Raw genomic sequence first — 22,789 nt, 5'->3', positions numbered from 1 at the left:
GGGTGGAAGTAAGGATAAAGTAGAATACAACTAAACCTACTCCTTATCTAACCTAACTAATGTAACCACAAAATTTTCCCCCAACTTGCAAGTACAATGATGCGAGTGACTAAAAAAAACATAAAGCAATGTGTAAAAGTAAAGATAACAACTTGAATAGTTTGCATAGAAAATTGAATGTCTTTCCTTTGTGCCATAAATAACTTGCTTGCAATCATACCTTTTTGCTCAAAATGATACAAACCTTGAAACCTTCTTGTGAATGTACCTTCATCTGTGTTCGATCATGGTATCCAAAAAATCCTCTTAAAAACCATGACATTCTTGAGAAGTTGAACATTTGAGCAACCCAATTGGATTAAGCAAAGAATATTGTGAGAGAAATTTGATCTGACCATGTTCAAAAGCCTTGTCAAGATCGTGAGAATCCGATATAACCATAAATAAAGGTTGAAGTGGCTCAACTGCTTGACAAGTATCTAAACAATGAGATGATAAACCCTTAAGATCAATTCGTTCAACAAGATCAATTGATGTAAAACAGCTATCATCAGATATACTAGTAGGAAAATTATTAGTTGCATGATATGAGTTAGACCTAGTGTTATGATTAGATGGACTGGTTAGGGCATAACATTCTCCATTATACGAAAATGGAGATGGATTGATTTGAGAAGTTTCACAAATTCTTTGAAAAATAGAATCATCCTCCTCGCATGTTGAGTACAAAATATAACCACCTTGTATATGATCAAAAGAATTAAAAATGAATGCTAGTATAGCAAATATGGGAAACCAATCATGATACAACAGATCATGACGTGTCAAATTAGATTCAACCTTTGTGTAAGCTTGGAAAATTAATCTGTCAAGATGAGGAATTTGATTCACCAAATAATTCATGCATTGACTAACACTCAAAATGATAGTTTGTGCTAGAAAGAAAATGATTAGCATCAAAACATTCACAAGAATTACCAGGTGCTGATCATTCAAATAAGCATTTGACATACATGAAGTTTCCGACTGACAATAAGCTTTGTCATGATAATCAAAATGATAGGCTTCATATTTCTATGCATCCATGAAAGATGTACATTATGATCCTGAGATCAATGCAAGAGGTTTACATGATGATGAATTAAATAAAACATTTTTTTATCTGACCTGAAAACCAATCTTGAAAATTAGGAAAATTGTCTCAAAAAAACCCAAGATCTATTAAGAATGAGTTTGCATCCAATGAAATGATACAAATAAAATAATTTTGCAAGAGAATCTAGATCTAAAATGGTTCAGGGATCTCATCAGGATCGCAATAACCTGACATAACCATCAACAAAAGTTGAAGTGCCTCGAATCCCCGATAAATACCAAAACTTTCAAATGTTGAATAATTACATTTTGAGATCCGAGTTAGATAAAAAAATTGTAAGTGGACAACTACTATCTGTTAAGTCAACAAGATCACTATTATCGAGATGGAAACCATCAACATCATTGGTTTGATCAGATTTTATAACTTCAAGAAATAAATTACTCAAGTCATAAGATTGTTCTAATTACATAAAGCTCAGAGAAATCTCACGAGAAATCTAAACAAAGGAATTATCCTCATGCCAGACTCGAGATTGTAAGGAAAAAAATGGATACTCTATGATTTCATTGCTTTCTTATTCATCATGGATGACCTCAATTCCTTGCGTGAATTCAAAATTATGCTCATTGGATTGTGAATTCAAAGAACATGGCATATTTTCATCACAATTTAATTCATTACAAGCAGTAGGACACGAAGGAAAGTGAGTTGAGGAAGAAGTGTCCATAACAGAATCTTCTGTGGCTAGAACAAATTCTTGATTTAAACCTTTCAAATATAAGCCTTCTTGAGAAATCAAGAAGTCAGTCAGTGTATTTAAGAATCCATCACCATATATATATAAATAGAGTCATTTTCATAAAAATTATGGTTGCTCAAGGCTTTAGTTGTATTAGGCATCTTGATTTCATTTAATTGACCACCGAGATCACTAGATTCTAAACCAATTAAGAATGAAGAAACCACATCTCGAAATGGAGGATTTTGAAAGAGGGAAGAGGGATTAAAATAATCTTCACACCCATGTCCATCGACTTGTGGAATATGAATACCTTGTACGAGATCAAAACTTAGACCAATAGATTGAGAATTGGGAGTATCTAAAGAAATAACCGCTGGAGCAGATTGATAAAGCGAAGAAAGGTAAAAAAGGTAAAGAGATGTAGATGATAGAGGATGATAGGTATCCCTTAAATAAATACTACTTTCCATGATATCATATTCAAAATTTCAGTGATCTTCAGGAATCAAGGGATCAATATTCACCTTAGGCTCCATGGATTTATTAGAACATTCAAAGTTTTCTCGTGCAAATAGATAAAATGAGGATGGGATGAAGGGATTATCAATCTTATTTTCAGATTTCTCAACTTCAACAATAGCACCAGAGACAACCTTGTTAGGCAATGAAATGGGAGGAGGAAAAGGGACCAAAATAACAGTAGTTTAATCCTTTGAGATTGGAGGTGTCTCATAATTAATAAAAGTTGGGAGAACATTATTAACCAAGGATTCATATTCAAATTGTTTCAAGGAGTTTGAAACAATTGCTGGAAATTTTCTTTGAAGAAATCCTAATCCACGTATTCTTTAGGAAAATCATAACACAGGTGAAGAAATATATTAGAAACATCCTCTATTGATTCATGAGGCTTCATTCTAAGTTGATTAATTCTTTTAGAAACATTTCGGTAATCATACCTGTCAAAGGCTTGATAAAGATCCTTGTAAAGTTGTTCAAATGAATTAATTGAAGCAGATGGTAAGTTATTACACCACAGTTTAACTAGAACTTCAAGTGTGAGGGTGAATAATTTACAAGCAACATCTTCAGAAATGACTTCATTAAGATCACAAAATTGTTAATTTGGTAGCTCAGGGACAAATTCCCCACTTTAGATAACCTTCCTCCTCAATAAATAACCCTCCTAGCCCTTGGAAGAATTTAATTTGGTTGAGAAAAATGTATTTTTAATATTGAAACCCACATGTGCACAAAAGGATAGTTTGGCCCAAAAGAGAAATTGGACACCCTTGGAAGCCTATAAATACAAGTCAAGTGAACCTCATTCGGAAATTATCATGAAGCATCTTCTTCTTCTCTCTTCTTTGGATTAGCTCACATAGTTCTGAGGTTGGTTCAGATAATTGGTTGATACAGGTCCGAAATTGTAGGGTTCAAGCCCACACATGTGGATTAAGGTTTTTGGTCTAGGGCCGCAGGGTTGGAACGGGAAAATATCGGCTATAGCTGCATGCATATAGGGTTCTTCGTGCGACTGGAGAGTTGAAATTACTTGTGTGGTCATTGGTTCCATGTGACTGTAACTCAACATTTTGATAACAATTGACTGTAGATCTTGATCAGTGACTGTAGGCTTGGGAATTTCATTCTGACCAGTAATGTTGTTGGGTTCATCTTTTGGATATTGTATGGTTGGTTTTGATGGATAGCCTTTTGATTCATGAATTGGAACATTGTACTCTCTCTTTGTTGAACACCTTATGACATTCTAATAAGAAGAAGACTTTGAAAGGGTTTCCCCCTTGTGGGGTTTTTTTCCTTGGCCTTTGACCAATTCTAGTGTCTCTTATTGTTCATTGCATTTACTATTCTATCTACAATTGCTATAAATAATTGAAATATTAAACTGTGTTTAAATATTACTAATGAAAGATAAGGATTGGGTTAAAGTGATTGTAACAACATAAAACAATGGAAAAATTAACATGGTTTCAGAGCTAAGGTGAATACAAGCCCAAGGAAACAAGAGACAAGAGCAATCATTCTCGAAAGAAGTTGAGGGAGCCTATTTGGTTTGGTCAAGACGTCTACCTATTACTTCAAGGAGAATTAGAAGCTGGGTGAATCATCTAACTTTGCTTCTTGGAATATCAGGTTGGAAGTTATGTTAGATGAAAATGATGTTTTGGAGTATGTGTAAGGAAAGGTACCCGAGCCTCAAATGAATGCTTATGCTTCTATAAAATCTAGGTACGAGAAAGGTGATCTCAAAGCTAATAAAATTATTATTAATATTTTACAAGATCATTTGGTTGTTCATGTTGGTAACTTGAAGGCATCTAAGGATATGTATGACAAGCTAGTCAGGATGTATGATGTCAACAACTTGAATCACATCCTCTCTTTGAAATATCAACTCAAAGAGATAAATATGAACAAGGGAGAATTTGTGCAATCCTATATCATGAGGGTATCTCGTTTAAGGGATCAATTACAAGCTTCTAGTGAACAAGTATCTGATAGGGAGTTGGTATTGGTCACTCTTTGAGGTATTCCTCCTATTTGGGAGACCTTCATTACTACTCTAAGAAACAATAATGTATTCTTGTCATTTGATGAGCTCATTGGTAAATGCACTCAAGAGGAGACCAGGATGATTGATAGAGGGAAAATTCAAAAGCATGAAGTTTGAAAGCCTTCTGAATGTGGCACTCAAGATAAGAAAAGAAAAGGTAAAGGAGTTCCATATAATAAAAGGAATTTTGCACCAACTCCCAAGGATTCCAATAAGATAATTAGGAGAGATAATATATGTCAAATATTGAGTGCTACAATTATCACAAGTTTGGCCACTATGCTCAAGATTTATGAGGAAATGAGGAATGCTCCAAGATCAAGGTACAACAACAATCATGGCCTCAACAATAGTAAGTTCAATGATAGAAGAATAAAAAATGATAAAATAAGAGGTGATCATAGAAGAAGGTGAGATGATTAAATAAGAAGAGATACACCTATTAATCGAGAAGGAAGCTATCATCCTCAAAAGAGAGAAAGAAATTCAAGGTATGAAAAGAATATAACTGCAAGTCAATCTAAATATATTCTTATTTCTGCTCTTTTGAGTTCTTCTCCTCTAGATTCACATGATAGTTGTTTGGTAGATAGTGGGGGTTCTAGACACTTCTCTGGATACAAGGAAGCCCTCTGAAATCTGGATGAGAGGGAGATAGGTTTGAAGATCATTCTTGGGGATAACTATACATATCTAGTAAGGGGATTTTGTTTTGTCAAATTTGATTTTTACTCTGGGTAATCCATCATTCTTCATGATGTAATGTATGTTCTTGAACTACACAAGAACCTAGTGTCTGTTTTTGCTTTGGATGATAAAGGCATGAGAGTAGCTTTCATAAAGGGGGAATTCCTTACTTGGCCTAAGGAATCTTGCATGAGGGATGCTTTCACATTGGGATCTAGAGTTTAAGGACTCTATAGAGTTAATGATATACCTTTACTTGTAATGGTGCATGACACCAATCACCAAAGTGAGTTATGGCACTGCAGGTTAGCACATCTATATTATGATGCCCTACCATAGTTGAAGAAGCTAGTATCTGGGATGCCTAATGTTCAAACAAGTCATGATATTATTCAACAAGGATTTCCCTTTCTCAATCTCTTTTGAAAGCACTTTCTCTCTCAAAGAAGTATAGAAGACACTCTCAATGGTGGAATTATCTTCACAATGGTATGCTTGATTGCTAGGGAAAATTTTTGGAAGCATAACAATGCATTAATTCTTCTTATTTTTGGCTCCCCATGAAATTGTATTTATATAATTTTTTGGACACTCCTTCCCTCCTTTGGATCATCAATGTGGTTGTTTTCCTCATAAATGAGATGAGAGCTACCATCTCCTTGCCTTTAAGGATTCTTGGGGCTCAAGGCTCGAATTTTTAATCCCATCATATCAAGAGTTGGAGTGTTTCTTAAGCAAGTTCGTGGCCTGAGGTGTTGACTAGGATTTTTTCGCGAACGTGACTATCAAAGAAAAAGCCACGTCGTTTTTAATTCCCAGTAGTGGTGCAACCATGCGGGTCAATTTTTTAACTTGAACATTAGAAAAGATTTTGATTTTTGGTCTTCATGATGCTTTCAACTGAAAATGTCACCTGTGTGTGTGTGTGTTGGTCACTGACTCTAAGTTTCTTTGGGTGTGTACAAATGAGTGTACAATTCTCATGATAATAATTGCTCCCTGATGTGTGAGGTTAGGAGAAAGTGTATAGCTGAAATATATCACGTTTTTGTTTAGCGTTTTTAGAGTCTTACTACCTTCTTGAGAGATAGAGAAACTTACTATGAATATGATTAGGGAAAAATACTTGACTGAGAACTAAAGCGAACCATGCTCTGAAGATATACTGATACAAAAGTGTCTATACAAGGTGGGCATATCCCATGCTCATTATGATGACTATAACTAAGTAACACATCATATAGGAAATCTTCCTGTCAAGTCAGTGTGGATGTGGTTGACATGCTGCTAGCTAAATAAGATAATTGCTTTCACCCTCAAGGGCGTCTTTGACAAATGGAAAAGACTTGGTGCCCCCATGCATCAAATGTAAAGCATTGTTGAATGAGGTGCTATGGGATGCATGGGTCTTCGAATAAATGAGAGAAGTATAATGACAATAAAGTATGGTAATACTCTGACATGAAAAATTTATGTTGGTGTCGAATGTCAGGGAAACTGATGACATCAATAGGCGATAATGATTCCTATTTTTCCACTTGAGGTTGTCCCTTAAAGAGGGGAGCCACCAAGGCACTAATTTGATCCTGAAAGATGAGTGTTGATGTCGACAGGAAAAGAGCATAAGATGCCCGAAGAACTAGTTCAAGGAATCTTTGTGAAAGTAAAGAAGATGGCTATAATCTGATTAGTCATAAAGGCATGATAGCGAGAACTAACAATATGAGTGGATATGGAAAATTCACCAAGTTTGGAGCTTGTAATGAAGTGGCAATAGTCAAAATATTTTTTTTGGGGTAAATACCCCTGGAGTCAGTAGGACGTCCAGGGTGGGTGTGAGTATCTTCTGACTGTCATGGTAGATAATAAGTAAATGATGAGTAATATGGGTGGGAAAAGTGAGCTCCAACCAAGGACGACTAAGGACTGCGGCTAGGTAATTGACACAAAAATATGGGTGAGAATCCTTTTCCTTAAAAAATGTTTGTACACTTGCCTAAAGAATGTAAATGTGGTTTGGGATGTACAAAAATAGAGACGGGTGTCCCAAGAAAATGGTAGCCTACATGATGGTGCAGGTGCATTTTTTTCTAAGGGCGGGGGCCCCATTTGTTGGTCTCAATGTGAGGTTGATGAGGTAGATGGAGTGACACAGATGGGCTATTGACACATGGAGGAGTGGTATGCTAAATGTAGAATGCAGGTGTGCATTCAATTCAATTTGACAATGAGTAAAAATGGTGGCCGAGGAGTGTGGTTGGTAAACAATGAGTAAATAAGAGAATTATGAGGCTGATATTCTAGACATGCATATTAAGTGGTTCTTGGGCCCGAGAGAATGATCGTGGATACCAATAGTGTGATGGGGGAATATAAAATGGGGTAATCCATGTAGGGGAAGTGCTATCGACCGATGTGTACATTTATAATGTGCAAATGGAAGGTGATGGTAAATGCGGTTAAGATGGTGGACCTTATGGTTTATTTTAGTGAAACTATGTCAAGCTATGTAAAGCTTTGGAGGAATCCTATCATGATGGGTGAAGAATGATACCTTAACTATCGATTGACATTGGGGGATTTATCTTATCGAGAAACTACAAGGGACCTGCAACTTCAAAAACCAATACCCCAAGTGAAAACATATTGATGAAAGAATATGAAAACTGAAATGTGTTGAACAAGATGAACCAAAAAAACATGGAAAGGTGCACTTGATGGGTACTGTGAAATGTAAAAAGGGCCCAAAAATGAGTATGATAGATGCATATGGAGATAGGTGGTCCCTCTGAGGAGGGGGAGGTTGTAGTGCTTTGAGTGAAGGTTGAGAGTTTGCAGTGCGAGCAGAGGCTATCGAGGATGCTTGGGACCGTGCGACATATTTACTCTGGTGGATGCCCGATGTTGGATGGGTAATGCTGGGGAAGTATCTCATTGAGAGGATGATGGCACGGGATAGGACATGACACATGATTCTCCTCCAGTTGTCAGTAGTGGCAGCTACTGCTCAGCCGATCTTGGATCCAAGACCGGGTGAGGCAGATGGGTCTCCTACAGGTGGTGCTGGGGAAATTAGGCCCCAGGCATAGATGTAGGACATGCATGTACTAGGGGAAACACCCATAATGAGGATGATACTCTTTTTTGATGACTTATTTTTCTAGATACGACCAACAAATGTACATATATTTTTTGGATGATGTGTGTGTGTGTATACATACACACACACACACACACACACACACACACACACACACACACACACACACACATATATATATATATGAATATATGATTTTATTTTTTGTGGCTCTCACGGTGTGTCGATATTGTATGCTTTTATATATGTGATGTATTTTGAATTTATTAATGGATATGCTCATTATTATTTATGTCTCTCAATGATGATGTATATGTGATGCATGCCAGTCTAGGATTTGATTAGCAATGCGATCAACCACATGATTTTGACTTCTTTTATATGTGAAAATGTGATATGATCAAAACCACGTGCTAACCTTTGTGCATGCAGGAATTTATGAAAGAGACAAGGGTCATGTACCCTAAAATTTATGTTTGACTACGATACTACATGCTGGGAGTCAACAAACACATCTAGGTGACTGATAACTAGGTGGGAGGCATTGGCCAAGAGGCCTATGACGATATCATATTCATCTTGATTATTGGTGGCTGACTAAATGCAAAGCCCAATCTGGTGGACGGACATCAAGTCAAGGGAGTATATGGCTTAGGCAGCTACAGAGAGATTTTGTAACCATTGAGAAGCACCATATGTGAACCCATGATGGTAGGTTGGCGAATGATCCATCTGTGACATATAATGAGAGAATGGTTTTAGAGTACATCCATGATGAGATGATCATCATAAAAAAACAAATCAAGGTTCATGCATCTAACATATAACGTTGAATTGAGAGTTATGGATATAATTTTTTGAGGTAGAGCCCATTGATAGGGTCCTTGAGGCAAGTCCCATCTAGCTCTACTAACATGTAGGCACATTTGAGAAGGCAATGTTTAACGATATGTGGACCTTTCCATAAAGTTTAAAACTTTCCTGGTCCTAAAGATTCTTTGGCAACATCATAGTGAAGGAATAGGTCCCCCTCGGTGAATGAATGAGGGGTGACATTCCGATCAAAGGAGGTTTTCATCCTCTTCTTGTGGGATTCATTATGTTGGAGAGATTCTTGTTGAATTTCATTGATATATTCCAATTTCACTAGTCTTTGTTCTAGTGGTGAGGTGTCTAGGAGAGGCTCGATGGCTTTGGAAAAGGTAGGGATGTTGCACTTAATGGGGAGTACAACCTCAACCTTGTATACTAAATAGAAAGGTGTGAACCCTGCAGATGTTTTGACTGATGTTTGGTATGACCATAGGGCAGATAACATCATGTGATGCCAATTGGTTTTGTGGTTGTTCACCATACGCTACAACATTGTTTTAAGGACTTTGTTAATAGATTATACCTTACCATTAGACTGGGGGAATTGTGGAGACGAAAAATCATGGGAAAAACCAAGGAGTTGGGATAATTCTTGAAAGATATCATTCTCTAAGTGTTTACCATGATCCAAGACCAACTCCTTGGGAACGCTTAACTGCGTGATGACATGTTTAAAGAAAAGCTATGTGTGATATCAACATTGTTGTTATAAGTGGCCATGGCTTCTGCCCACTTGGTAAAGTAAATTATTGCAACCACAATGTACTTATGCCCTCCTTGAGACTATGGGTCACAGGTCATGAAGTCTATGCCCCACTTGCACAAGGGGCTTGCGGCGATTACCAAATGCAAAGAAGCTTGTAGTGCTTGGGATTTATGGGCACAACATTGGCATCACTTACATTGCTTTATGGTAGAAATACAATGATGGAAGAGAGGGGGCCAAAATTTACTAGCGTGAACGATATTTTGGGCAGTGGCCATTCCTGAGAGGTGGGCAACCCATTCTCTGCTATGCCAATCATTTAGGACATGTTCGACTTTATCAATTGCAAGGTAGTGGCATAATATAGTGTCCACTCCACAATGATATAAAAAATCTCATATGAGGAGATAACGAGGGGCTTGGTGGTGAATGCATTTTTGATCATCCCGTGAGCGGTTTGGGTTGAACTTCTGAGTTTGGAGAAAGAGGAGGATGTCGTCGTACCAGGGGTCATCTGTGGATATAGTTAATAAGTGTTAATTTGGGAAAGAATCATTAACATGAGACCCTTGGGATTTCGTGGGGAGATCAACAATGAACTCTATGAGAATAAGAGCTTTCTTGCTTTTAGGGGAATCAAATTGTAAGTCGAGCTCTTGCAAACTAACTACCCATTAGGCCAACTTATGGTTCATCATACGATGAGTGAAAAAGTGTCTTATGAGGTTAATGCTCATGATTACAGTGGTAATATGCAAGATATGTAATGTCAAAGCTTCTGTACTAAGTGTACAAGGGCTAGGGTAAATTTTTCTGCTGGCTCATACTTTAAAGCAGGACTGAAGAGGTTCTCCTTATGTAATAGATGACATGTTCTCTATTATCATTTCCTTCTTGGACTAAAACCCCTATAATGGCTACCTATGATGATGATAGATAGAAGGTATAGTCCTTTGTGTGGTTAGGGGGGATAATTAGTGGTGCCTACAATAATGTATGTTTTAAGACCTCAAATCATTTTTGAGTTTGTTTATCCCACTAGAAAGACATGTCTTGATGAAGAAGGCACAAGAAATTGTGCGCACAAGTTACGTAATCAGGGACAAAGTGATGTAAGAAGTTGGCCTTACCTTGAAAACTCTGTAATTGATTGAAATTTCTCATAGGTGGGATTTATTAGATGGCTTGGACCTTCAGAGGGTCGACCCTAATGCCTTACTAGGAAAAAAAATCTCCTAGCAGTCATCCTATGCTGATGTAGAAGACACACTTGAGGGGGTTCAAGCATAGGTTATATTAACACCTTTGAAAAACTAGGCATAGGTCTTCTATATGGTTTGAGCACTTTTTGGATCGCATTGTGAGGTTGTCCAAATAGGTTAGCATTAGATGAGCCAAGTCATGGAAGATATAATTCATGGACCGCTGGAAGGTGGGACCAACATTTTTAAGGCTAAAGGGCATGGCATGATAGGAGAACGTTCCCCATGGGGTAGTGAAGGCTATATTTTATTGATTGGTATGTCATATATGAATTTCGTTATACCTTGAGAATCCATCCATAAAGGATAAAGCTTCATGTTCGGCGCAAGAAAAAATAACTTGATCGATGAATGGTGTAGGATAATTTCATTTGGGACAAGCCGTGTTTAGATCTTTGAAATTAGTATAAACTTAAATGGTTCCTTGTTTCTTCATGATGGGTACAAGGTTAGAAACCCAAGATGTGTAAGCGATAGGGTAGATGAAACCATCCTTATGAAGTTTGTTGATTTCTTCTTTAATCGAACTTTCTTTGGAAGGGTGGAGCTAACCTTTTGTTTCCTTAACGGGTAAGCATCAGGCCACGTGTCAATATGGTGCTCCATAATCGTAGGACTAGTGCATGGCATTTCTGAATAAGACCACCCAAAAATTTCCTTATATTCTTGAAATAAGGCTTTGTATGAAGCCACTTCTTTTGGGGCACGAGCTGCCACTAGTGAGATTTCTTCGATTATGTCAGGCTTGGTGGAAATATCTACCTTGACTGTAGGTGAGATATTGGACACGTTCCCTTCCTCAAATACGTTTGGTGAAGGGACGAAATTTTTGAACCAATATACCTATCCTCGTGTTAGGAAGTCCTTTATCTCTACTGTGCAAATATTATGGCTTGGTGCATTAGTAGATGAGAACACTTTCTCAGGTAAAAAGATAGAGTGTTGATGCATAGCATCCCAAGGAAATTCTGGTTCTATCATGGCTTCTAAAACATCTTCATTTGAATGAAAAATATTGCTTAATGATACTAAAGGTTGAGGAAGGTCATGAGGATGGGATTAGGACATGGTGGTGCTAGTTGATTAACAAGAAAATGATTAAGTGGTTGTTGCTGTAGAACCAAATGATGTTGATAATGTACATATTACATGGGTCTACACAGTCGGGGTGGGTCTACATAGTCGGGGGTGGTGCAACCTTTGAAATGGGAGAAGTAGTCTCAACGCCAAGAAATGATGAATTGATGGAACAAATCAGGGTTCCTACAGATGAGAAAATGATTCATATGTGGTGTTGGGTGTCGTCAACACTAGGTGGTGGGAGAATTTTCTTGATGGTATATTGATGATGAGTGGGAGAAGATCTTAAGATAATGTTGGTGTCCTAGGAGCCAAAGAATCTTCCTCTGTGGGAGGAGGTTGTTGAGGAATTATATGAAGCGGACGTCATCAGATGCTAAGCTGTCTAAATATTTGCAATGTTGGACATGTCTCTGAATCATGACAAGTTTTGGTGCAAACATTGCAAGGATGAATTACATATAATGCGGGTTCTATGCCATGTAACAACATCTCTCGTGGTTCATGATGATGAGAGATGATGGGCCTCATGAGGTGGGTGTTGATTTTGGTTAGCATAGGATGTGCTCTAGCCATGAAAATTGGTGGAGATGCTAAAGCACATGAGATATCCAAGACCCAAGAATGGTTTGGGGAAATTCCATCCGGTTAGAGAGATATTAAAATAATTAATATTTTTAATGGGTTCCTAAGTCTAAACTTAGGAAAATAGAAATATTAATGGGTATTAATATAAAACTGGGTGAGAAGGTTCTAAATGACATGGATAAATCCAAATCTAATCTTATCCGTTTATTAGAGATGTAATCTCAGTTGTTGAAGACACAACAGAAAAAGTATAAGACGAGGCTTGAGGGTCAGTTGGACAGACACCAAGTTGATCAGTCAGTTCGATTTTCTAGAGCAGGGTTTGCTAAGAGAAATTGAACCAATGATTAGAGTTGTAGCAAGGGGTAGTGAGTGCATAGAAGAGAGGTATAAATAGTGCTGAAAGACCAACGCAGAGACAGAGAGGCAGATGAACAACCAACATGAGCCACACAGAGGGCCAGACTGACTGCGCAGAGGGCCAAAGGGCCTGCATGAGTGATGCAGAGGCTGCAGAAGTGACACAGAGGGCTGACACAGAGGGTTTCAGGCTGACGTAGAGGCCATGAGGGCTGACACATTGCCTTAGAGAGGTGTTGGAGAGTTTTCGTGGAGCAGACTTACCGAATATCTTCTTCCGAAGAGAGGTACAACTGCCAGATTGATTTCTCTATTGGGTGAGCTAAGTTGGCACCCAGTTGTACTCAAGAAAAGCTGATTAATAATAAAAACCTCAGAATTGCTACACAGGTTTTGCCAAGTTGGGTTTTTCAGGGACGATTGTCCAAAAAATAACAATGTCCCTTTTGTGTTGGTCTATTTCTTTTAGTTGATGACCTGTAGATGGTTGAGATTGCATTGTGTTTATTTCAGTATTTATATGGTTAAATAACTTGTTTAGTAATTAAACAAGTAGGTGAAATAAACCAGATAGTGTAGGAAAATTTCTAACGGGTTAGACTTAGAAATTTCAACATGGTATCAGAGGATTGTAGATCACAGGAGAGCTGAAGGCACTAGCTAAATTAGAGAATTTGCAGTAGAAACAATTGTCCCAAGAGACAGAAGTTGTTCCTCAGTGGAAAGTAGCAGAGAAGGAGTGATGAAGAAGGGCCCGTGTCATCATTTTGAGCCAGAGAGAGGCCAACACAGAGACAGAGAAAGGCAGATGAGGCTCACAAGGAGACACATCATCCTACTCAGCCAAGTAGGAGTGACAATTTTCCAGAAGAGCAATTCAGCCTTGTCGGGATTGTGTAGATACAAGAGGCTCAGTTTCTTCAGTTACTGGGGCAGAGGAAGTTGTGGGAAGATTGTGGAGTGTGAAGCTGGTGGGGTGTTGTTGCTGTTGAGGCAGAACAATACCTAATGGGATAGAACCAAGGTAGAGGGAGTCGCTATCTAGGCAGATTTCTAGCCAAGAAATCCAGATCAATGTTGTAGGAGCAAAGGGGATTGGAGAGGTACGATTCGACAGATGGCAGAATGATTTCCAAGAGGGAAATCGAGACTCAGAGGGAGTCTAGAAGAGAACTTCCAGGAAGGAAGTAGAGACTCTGAGGGAATCAAAGAGAGAACTTCTAGGAGGGAAGTAGAGATTCATAGGAGTCAAAAAGAAGAGTAGAGATGGCAATGAATGGATTGAGGGATCCAGACAGGTTGGACGGAGCATCCAAATTTGTCATCTGGAAGGCTAGGATCCTGTCCATTCTAGATAGACATCGCATCAAGGACTTCGCCTTGAGAACCGTGGCTATCCTAGTCGACCCAGTTGATAACGAAAAGGATGAGGATGCAATGGCTAAGGAAAAGTGCATAATCCTTGATGGGGTCAAGGATCATGTAGTTCAGCATATTGCTGAGAAGAATATGGCAAAGGAAATGTGGGATACCTTGACGACGTTGTATCAAGGAAATTCCGTGCAGAGGAATATGCTACTGGAGAATTAGTTGCAGTTGTATCAGATGTAGAAGGGGGAGCAGATAGTTCACTTCCTCAGTAGGTTTCAGGAGATTCGGGACCAACTGACTTTCATAGGGGCCACATTAGAACAAGAGTTAATGGTGAGGACTGCCCTGAACGCAGTCTTTGAGGAGTGGGAGACATTCATCCAAAGAATTTTTGGGCAGAGTGAATCTTCCAGGAGGGGAAGAATTGTGGGAAACTCTTCGCTAATAAGAGATCAGGCGGCTGACCAAGGTAGGAAGTAGTGGAAAAGGAGCCCTGGTCAAGAAAGAGGAGGAAGAGGATGCGGCTCTGGCATCTGTGGGGCAACAATGGAAGAGGAAGAAGAAGGACATCTCCAAGATTAAGTGCTTCAACTGTGGGGAGTTGGGCCATTATGCAACCTAGTGTCCTAGGAAGAGGAATAAGGGAGAGGCTTCTGACTCTAAGGCAGCGCCAATTAAGGGGGAGAAGGAGGTAGAGGTTGATGCCGATTTTTCCATGAGTGCTCATGTGCCTCTAGAGAAGAGGTGGGGTGACATTAAGCTATTGTCAGGAGGACTACAGAAGATGTGGGGCAAGATCCTTGAAGTACCCAAACTCTTGGATCATATCCGGCTACGGGAGCCCTGAGAGACAGTAGCAGGATGACGGATGTCGGTAGAAGCAAGATGCGGATGGAGCGCAAAACAGTGCTAGAGTGTAGTAGTCCCTGGTAGTGCAGAGAGGGTTGCAGTAGTGAGAGAGGCACATAGGAGGTTGCAATAGTGTAGGAAGGCACATAGGTTTTTGCAGCAGTGCGAGAGTCACAGAGTTGTTGCAGCAGCGTAGCGGTAGCAGAGGGAGCACAAGATAACAACAGAGAGGGCTTCAACATTAAGAGGGATTCTAGCCTGACAAGGATGTCAGTATTTGGGTAGATTAGTTACTATCATCTCAGTAATTGAGTTGCAGTGCAATAGTAGCAATGGTAGTGCTATGGTGTTATAGACATTTTTGTTCCTTACAGCATTGAGCATGAAATGTCCATAATCTAAGGGATCCAAAGTCCCTAAACATGTTGTTCCTACCCCTAGAGGAACAAGGCTAACAAACCACAGCAATTCACAAAAGTTCTCCACCTGAAACTGCTCAAAAACAAGTCAATTCAGGATCATGTCAGCTTCTCCACTGACCATCTGCGCTGAATGTCAATGGCTCCACTGGCTACCTGCGCTGAATGTCAACTCCAACACTGGCTACCTGCGCTGAGCGAGATTGGACATGTGGCAGACTCATTCCTCAAGGGGTCAGAACCCAGGAAGCTTCCAAAATGACACTTGCCTTAGGGAATTCGACTGGTGATGAGTAAGAGGTTCCAAATCTCCAAGTGGAAGCAAGAACCTCCAAGTGGACTCAAGAACTGACAGAGGGAGAGGACACTAGTCAGATCTCAAGCTGACTCATCCTCTCTCCAAACATCTATATATGGATCTCTCCTCCATGAGATCTAGAGGCTGGAATTTTATTATTGCAAAGAATTGCTGTTGGTTTGAGACTGGAATCATTGGGTGCTTAATGCTTTGAAGGGGCTGAAGATAGGAATTCCATTTGCTGGGAAGGAGATGCTGGATTGGAGCCCTTTGGTTTGTATCTCTTCCTGAACCTTGTTATTCATCAATAAAGCTATCTTGGTTTCTCCTATATGCTGATGTATTCTGATGTTTGAATGTATTAGTGTATTTGGTTTATTTCTAATCCTAAATCAGTTATGAATGTGAATATCTGTCTTTGCGTAGTGTTCTTCTCTTGTCTCAAGTAGCTGTTCTCTTGTCGCAAGTAGCTGTTCTCTTGTGATCTTGCAGGAAGTTGTAGCTGGATAAGCAGGAAGGCAAGTAGCTGTGAACACTCAAAGAGAAGGGAGATTGGATCGAGGGACAAACGGAAGACACCGATAAGTCTATTGATCTCTCTTCTTTCACATTTCATAAAGGAAGAAACCAGTATAGCTGTACTCGTTTGTTGCTAAGGCACTGTCACACCTTAGGTGGATAGGATCGTCCTGCATAGGCATTTTTCCCCACAACAAATTGGCGACTCCGCTGGGGAGAATTTGTTTAGTCATTTTGTTTTTGTTTCTATCATTTGTTTGCATCATAGACTTGACAGCAACAGTCGAACTGCATCTTTCCCGGATGCAAAGTAGAAAGTTGCTGCTTTGATCCAATTGTTGGACTTGTCTATGATCTAAACAATGGATCCACAAATGATTTGATGATCCTTGTGATAGATCTTAGTAGGTTTCAAAGCATCCCTTTGATTATACCTTGCTTGTGTTTCTGATTTGGCCTAAAACTGTTGATTTTTGAGCAATTTGTGACCCAGAACCCAGGAGAAACGAGAGTTTCTCCTTCAGCGCAACTGCTGTGAAGGCAGTCTGCATTTCAACGCAGGTCCCGTGAAGGCTACCTGCACTGAATGTCAAGTCCTCAGTGTTGAGGTTGCGCTGAACCAGTTTGGCCTTGTGCAGCTGGGGTTCTCTGCTCTCTGTTGCCCTGTTTTGATCTCTGTTTTTTGCAGCCTTTAACCAGCATAGGTACCAGTCAGATAACTCCTTTTCTTTGCTTAGATTCCGCCTCCTTTTGTACAAAAATACTGTGAGTGTTTTTATGTGTTTGTGGCGTCATTTACAGTTTTCCTTTGCATGAGTAAAATAGTCATCCTGTAGCCTTTGATTCAGATCTGATTGATTGTGATCTTAGAAGAGAGTTCATTGGCTGTTTGCAGATTGATTATATATTTACTTTTGCTTATTGGTTTGAATTTGTCTCTTTTAAGTGTCGAAACAAGTCTTTATTTCGAAAATCGTTAAGTAGTGTAATCTCTTCTATCTTCTCTGATTTCGAAAAAGTGAACTTGTTTGTATTGATCATTTAAAAGCAAATTCAAAGTTGTACAAAAAGCTTTCTTTGTAGGCATCAATACTAAGAAAGCGGAAAACAAACTCCTGCATTGTGCATTTTGCATTTGATAGTTTGCATGTTGGATTTAGGAAAAGTGCATTAGAGTGTGCTAATTGCTCTTTGAGAAAAGATGGTGTCTTTCTTTTCCCTTAGTAGCTAGGATTTTCAAAGTTGAAAAGATATAAAGCTTGCTTATCATCTTTAGACTGCATTTAGGAATTTGTATCATACATCTCGTGGTGAACCTTGAAAGGCAAACTTTAAAAAGATCAACCTAAAATAAACTGAATGAACCTAACAACGCTTTGCAACATAACGCACAACATAGAGGTCTAGGCTAGAGACGTGTTCCGGCGTCGTTAAGCCTAGTGACTGTCGATCTCGTGGAAGGTGGGTGATTCCTCCTGAGGGACGATAGCGCTAGTACGGATTGTGCTCCCACGTACCGTCGCGTATATATTGGGAGACCCCTATAGGCATATATCCTTTATCCTTAGGAAGACGTGTCGGCCGCCCTACTGATCGCAATGCAGTGAACACAACATTCACGAAGATCGACCGCCCGTACCCTAAAAAGTATTCTGCGGTTTTGCGAAAAGTTTGGCACACCCTCTGCCTAGAACTCCAGAGCAGTTTCTTTTGGCCTTTTTCAGACTTTATAACAGAAAAAGTCCATCCGAGCATTTGTCACTTCGGGCTCGTTAAAACATCGAAGGAGACTAGAGTTATCTTTAGCTTTTTCTCGACTCTTTAAAACTGAAAAAGCAAGTTGTGTCTAAAGCGTCGTTAAAATTTATTTTAAATGGAACAATCACCCTTTAATTCCTGCGTTGATCTTTAGGTTGAAAGATGGAGCACACCAACCAAGGAATTCCCCTTGGTGGAAATCCTAGTCCCTTCTCCTCTTGGGGAGATGTTGGTGCGCCCCACATGGCCACATCGTCGCTTCCAGGACTGACAATTGGCTTGCCAGTCTGGCTCTTTTCAACCAATGTCGTTCAGAACACCACCATTCCTGAACAGTCGAGTCAACAGTTAGACCAGACTAGAGTTGCCCACCAGCCTTCTACTTCATCTTCCTCTCCTCCTTCTTCTTCGCTAGACGGAGCTGGTAAAACAAAAAACCAGGCTCTTAAGGAGAAGAAGGAAAAGAAGAAGAAAGAGAAGAAGAAGAAGGAGCCAAAGGCGACTGGGGGCAAACGAGAGTCGTCTGACAAAAATCCACACACAGCACTAACCAGGCCTAAATTGCCATGCGTCATATGCAAGGGAGACCACTTCCATAGAGATTGTCCCTGTATCCCTCGAATACTAAGGGACTGGTCTCTCCGTTTGCACAATTCGGTAGCATCAACCTCTGATAGCCATGTTGACTGCTCACTGTCAACTAGTGAAAGTGAAGTCACAGGACAGAGAGGGAAAGCTAGATTTCCCTGCAAAATGTGTGAAGGTGATCACGCCATCCACGGTTGTCCCTTCTTAGACGAGGCTAAAAGAGTTCTGGAAGATCGCCCGATTTTACGAGCGCAACTTCCTCCTGGATATCAAAAACTCCTGCCAATTCCTTCACTAGTTGAGAACCCGGCTGGCCCGCCTAGGTGGTCAGCCGAAGCACCTATCGTTGAAGATGAACCGTCTGGATCCATGCCTGACGAAAGTCAAAAGGTTGATACGACAGTTGACCCGGTTTTGCCTTCAGAGGCTCTATCTTCGAATGATACCATCACAGAGGAGAATAAAGACGACACCGTCCAAATTCTCTTCATCAACACTGACTCTGATGAACAAGGGGGCAATGCTCCCATTCCTTTATCGCATGAAGGAAGTTCATCAGAGCGATATCCGACCGTTTATTCGGTCCCACCACCAAGCAACCTGGTTGTGTCCTTTGACTGGAACCAACTAGGCAGACCCCAGTTGCCAGCAAGCATACCATTCAGAATTATCGTTCAAATATACAGAATGGTAATGGCTGGCACTATCATTGATGAGGGGGCATCTGTGAGTATCCTTTCCTCTATTGCTTGGAAAGCGCTTGGTTCACCAGCGCTTTTACCTGAAATGAGAAATCTATTAGGTTTTGATAAAGGAACCAGTCGACCTTTAGGGATCCTCCCCAATGTGCCTATAACATTGAAAGGGAAGACCGTTCAAATGAACGTGATGGTCGTTCAAGGACCCTTGGATTATAACCTACTCCTTGGACGAGACTATATATATTGCATAGGAGCTATAGTCTCCTCACTCTTTAGAGTAATGTGTTTTCCGCATGAAGGAAGAGTGGTCAAGCTCATAGACCAACTTTCGTTTCCCGGATCACGCATCGCAAATAGTCATGTACCATCCCTGAATGGTCTATTCATGCAAGAAGTGTCTCAACCCACGGTCCATCCTCCTGATGAGCGCGAGTAATCCGGGAGGATATGACTGGAACCCAGGGGGCATGCATCCTGGTCTGCTTCGGCAGGGAAACTTTGGGTATAGAGTAGGTTTCCGCGGGAGAATATGACTGGTCTGTACCCCGTCCAAAGAGGAAGAGGGGTTATTCTGGAATAAGATTCTTTTGTCAAAGTTATGTAAGTTGACGAGAGTTGTCACTCACCTTTGTCTATTTCGGTAGACATTGCCGAGGAAATGTTTTTTTTAAAAGTTAACGAGACAATCTTTGGGTAACCTGAAAGAGGTAGGCCTCTCTCTTTAAAACAATTGTTTTGAAGGAAGAGAAGTAGAGGTAACCTTGAAATCGTACTTTATACCTGGGGGCATGCAAACCTTTTGGAGTGCAAGCAAAGAGCGGTTATTTATCTGTTTTTTGGGTTAGCCGTTTCCTAACTTGCATAAAGAAAGGATACGGAGCAAAGCTTAGTAAGATGAAGCTCCATAAAAAATAGAATCTTGATGAGACACTCTTATCTTATGACTGGGTATTCGAGCAGTTTTAGCATAAAGTTCATGCTCGTTAAAAAATAAACGCAAGATCCAAGCAGTTTTAGCAAAGTTCATGCTCGTTAAAAAATAAACATAAGATCGAGCAAATGTTTCCACCCGCGTTTAAGCTCGTTAAAAAATGAACTATCCTGGTAAATAACCATTGTGAATGTAATATCATCAGCCATTAAAGCCTTGGTCGTGTTTGCACCGTCACCTCCACTTTTCATTTGGCCGATCGTTCACCTCCATATGATTGTTTACCCATTTTGAGGAACAACTGCGAAGAGTGATTTCACCTAGCCATCCTTGTGACACTGCCGTGATTGGAAAATTCCAACCTGTACCTGGAATCTGCTGCTAACCCTGTTTATCACTCGTTCCTCAAAAGACGAGTCTTCTTTAAGCTCTTTTCAGTTGACTCGTAAAATATGAAAAGATTGCCGAGTTTTGGCCTTCCAGCTCGTTAAAGGACAGGAAGAGCTATCCCTCCTCTAGATTTTAATCTTTTTGGACCTGAGGGATTATTGCACAAAAAGATCGAGCACTTGTTTTATTCGGCTCGTTAAAACTATCGAAAACTCATCCCTTCTGTATTGTTTTATACTTTTTCGGACTTAAGGGATTAGATGACGAAAAAGGAATTTTGGAGTTGACTTTATGTACCTTTTCAGACTCTCTAAAAATGAAAAGGACCGAGTTATCCTTATCGTTAGACTCGTTAAAATCATTAAATAGCGACAAACTTGTCTTTAGACGAGAACGAGTTTCACTATCGCTAGGCTCGTTAAAACATAGCGATGGGCTTGCCCGAAGGGCAGGTTATAGAACAAGCATATGTTATCCTCCTCAATCTTGACAAAAATAAAGAGGTACTGGTCAGCAATGACTGGGGAAAAATTGGGAGAAACTAAAGAAAAATTTGATGGTAGCAAGTCGCTCTTGAACATGACACTTTTCCTCCGTACCACAATCAGGTTGGGTTGTTTCATTCACCGGTCACATCACCATGGTCTCGCCATACCATCCATATTTGGGGTAATGCTACCGATCCATCGCATCAGTGTCGCCATATGTTCAAGAGAAGTCGTTCAGAAAGAGTCAACCGTGTCCCATCCACTGCCATACATTATCCTTCATCCATTCATGACCGCCACCCTGAATCATATGTCACAGATCGTTTTCACCTCCATTAAAATCATTAGCTTCGTTCCGTGTCACTGATGTGGGATTCATTAAGGCCCTCCTGTGATGGATCGCTTCTTGTCGACGTCAGCTCATTATCCAAGAAGTTGATCTAGGAACAACCCCTTCAGTACTTTGAAGCTTGCATGCCACATTGGCAAGTTTCTCACTTCCGGCGATAGGTATACATCAATGACCTTCGACCGAAAGATTTTGCGTGGTGTTCGACGCCAAGTCCTTTATTCACACCACATGAATTGTACTGCAGTACCTTGAGGGTCATCATCATTATCGGTGATTACTCTCGCGCTTGTTAACGGTTTACATCATTGACCGGTAATCAAGCCATGTCTTTCCATGTTCGACTTCAAAACATTTCTCACATGGATCGACTTGTACTTAGAGTGAAGATCGAACGAGTTTGAAGACCCCGGATCTAGTTTCATCCATCCGGGCTGCGATATATATTCAGGAAAGATAAAGACATTGACATGTACATCATTGCAACAGATAATCATCCTACTCAAAGGATGATAATTTCATCAAAATTATCAGTCTATCATCAGACGATTGTCTGTTCTATGTACAGAAAAATGAATTTATAAAGCTGAGCATGGGAATGCCCGCCTCAGCTAGATCTTGAAAGCAGTATGAAAAATAATGTATTGTATTGTATTCTATTACAGGTCTCCTCCCAGCATTGGATGAACTTCGGATCCCCCTGATAAAGCATTTCGCCCGATAAACAACCTCATACTTTAGGGGGCAACTGTTATAGACATTTTTGTGCCTTACAGCATTGAGCATGAAATGTCCATAATCTAAGGGATCAAAAGTCCCTAAACATGTTGTTCCTACCCCTAGAGGAACAAGGCTAACAAACCACAGCAATTCACAAAAGTTCTCCACCTGAAACTGCTCAAAAACAAGTCAATTCAGGATCATGTCAGCTGCTCCACTGACCATCTGTGCTGAATGTCAATGGCTCCACTGGCTACCTGCGCTGAATGTCAAATCCAACACTGGCTACCTGCGCTGAGCGAGATTGGACATGTGGCAGACTCATTCCTCAAG

The sequence above is a fragment of the Pinus tabuliformis genome, chromosome 2_1, assembly GCF_031772625.1.
Source record: "Pinus tabuliformis cultivar Carrire ecotype Pingquan chromosome 2_1, CPIR1, whole genome shotgun sequence".
Taxonomy (NCBI): domain Eukaryota; kingdom Viridiplantae; phylum Streptophyta; class Pinopsida; order Pinales; family Pinaceae; genus Pinus; species Pinus tabuliformis.
Note: the sequence above shows the minus strand (reverse complement) of the source record.